This window comes from Mandrillus leucophaeus, unplaced genomic scaffold (assembly GCF_000951045.1).
Source record: "Mandrillus leucophaeus isolate KB7577 unplaced genomic scaffold, Mleu.le_1.0 Scaffold247, whole genome shotgun sequence".
Classification (NCBI taxonomy): domain Eukaryota; kingdom Metazoa; phylum Chordata; class Mammalia; order Primates; family Cercopithecidae; genus Mandrillus; species Mandrillus leucophaeus.
The window spans coordinates 3,194,672-3,197,319 of NW_012102554.1; positions in this window are offsets into that span (position 1 = coordinate 3,194,672).

Here is a 2,648-nt window from a genome sequence, read left to right on the forward strand (position 1 = left end):
AGTATCCCAGCACTTTGAGAGGCCGAGTCGGGTAGATGGCTAGACCTCAGGGCAACATGGCAAGACCCCATCTCTTTAAAAAAAAAAAAAAAAAAAAAAAAGAGAGAGAGAGAAAGGAAAGGGAGAGAGAAAGAAAGGAAAGAGAGAGAGAGAAAGAAAAGAAAAGAAAAACTAAGTAGACTTGGTGGCATGCAGCTGTGGTCCCAGCTACTTGGGAGGCTGGGGTGGGAGAATCGCTTGAGCCTGGCAGGCTGCAGATGTAGTGAGCCAAGATCACGCCACTGCACTCCAGCCTGGGTGACAGAGTGAGACCCTGTCTTTAAAAAAAATAAAATAAAATAAAATAAATAAATAAAAATAAAAATCCCTTTCCAAAGTTTCATCTGATAAATCCATAGAAAGCCTCAGCAGTCAAGTGTTTGGGTGATTCCATTAGGGAACGATCAGGCCTGAAGGAAACAGAAAAGCTCAAAAATTTAAATCATTGACTAAAAATGCAGCACTCTGCCTGGATTTCACATTGCTTTGGCAACATTTGCCCGCCATTGGTAGATCAGACTCTGTCTCTTTGATAAAATGGGAAGAAAACAGTACCTACCATATAGGGTTTTTGTGAGATGAAGTCGTGTGTATTAGAACCATGGTTGTCATATTGTAATCACATTTAAGAATTAGGTATTATTTTATCCTATTCTAGCAATTTCACTAAATAGCTGGTAGAGAAAGCAAAACTGATCAACAGAGCTTTAGCTAAACAACTTATTGGGCCAAGAAATTTCATCTTGAGTTACAGAATTTTTTATAGTTTCATATTTTGCTTCTTCAGTTCTGCAATGTGCAGAATTCCCCACAGGGTGGCAGAAAATCATTGGAAATCATATGCAGTTATGTGATTTAGATCTTTAGTTCCTTCTTCATTTTAATAACTTTATCATTTAATAAGCTTGATCAGTGTTTGCTTTGGTTTTGAGTAAGCCATCCTATTATTTATCTTTTTGTCCCTATCTCGTTAATTATCCATGCTTATTGTTGAAACATTACAAACTACAGGTAAGCCAAAAAGATAACTATTATTAACATATTTCTGTATAGTCTTTCAGATTATATATATCCACATACATATATATTTTATGTATAAATTGCACATATAAGTCTTTATAAAAATCAGAAAATATACTTAGTGGTTTATAATCTCCATTTTCTTATTTTCATTTAAACTATATATATATATATATATATATATTTTTTTTTTGAGACGGAGTCTCGCTCTGTAGCCCAGGCTAGAGTGCAGTGGCCGGATCTCAGCTCACTGCAAGCTCCGCCTCCCGGGTTCACGCCATTCTCCGGCCTCAGCCTCCCGAGTAGCTGGGACTACAGGCGCCCACCACCTCGCCCGGCTAGTTTTTTGTATTTCTTAGTAGAGACGGGGTTTCACCGTGTTAGCCAGGATGGTCTCGATCTCCTGACCTCGTGATCCCCCCGTCTCGGCCTCCCAAAGTGCTGGGATTACAGGCTTGAGCCACCGCGCCCGGCCTTAAACTATATTATGAACTGGATGCAGTGGCTCACACCTGTAATCCCAGCACTTTGGGAGACTGAGGTGGGTAGATCACCTGAGATCAGGAGTTCGGGACCAGCCTGGCCAACATGGAGAAACCACGTCTCTACTAAAAATACAAATATTACCTAGGTGTGGTGGTGGGCACCTGTAATCCCAGCTGCTTGCGGGTACTGAGGCAGGAGAATCATGTGAACTCAGGAGGCGGAGGTTGCAGTGAGCCGAAATCACACCACTGCACTCTAGCCTGGGCAACAGAGTGAGACTGTGTCTCAAAAATAAATAAATAAAAATGCAGATTCTGAGGCTTCACCCTCTACAGTCTATGGAAAGATATGGGAATCTATATTATAAAAACAAATAAAATATATTATGAACTCTTTTTCAAGTCAATAAATACATTCCAATGCTATTATTTTCATTATGGATAATTTATTTGTTAAACAGTCCTTTATTGACCTTTTAGGTTGTTCCTTTTTTTTTTTTTTTTTTTTGAGACAGGGTCTCACTGTGTTGCCCAGGCTGGAGTACAGTGGCATGGTCTCAGCTCACTGCAGCCTCCACCTTTTGATTTAAGTGATTCTTGTGCCTCAGCCTCCTGAGTAGCTGGGATTATAGGCATGCGCCACCATGTCTGCTAAGTTGTGTACTTTTGGAAAGACAGGTTTTTGCCATGTTGCCCGGGGTTGTCTTGAACTCCTGGCCTCAAGTGAACTCCTGCCCACCTTGGCTTCCCCAAATGCTGAGAATACAGGTGTGAGCCACCACGCCCGGCCTCGTTCCATTTTTTTTGTTTTGTTTTTGAGACGGAGTCTTGCTCTGTTGCCCTGGCTGGAGTACAGTGGTGTGATCTTGGCTCACTGCAATCTCTGCCTCCCAGGTTGAAGTGATTCTCTTGCCTCAGCGTCCCGAGTAGCTGGGATTATAGGCGTGCACCACCACGCCTGGCTAATTTTTGTGTTTTTAGTAGAGACGGGGTTTCACCATGTTGGTCAGGCTGGTCTCGAACTCCTGACCTCAGGCAATCTTCCTGCCTCAGCCTCCCGTGGTGCTGGGCAACACTTCATAGAGTGTTCAAAAAGTCAGAAAC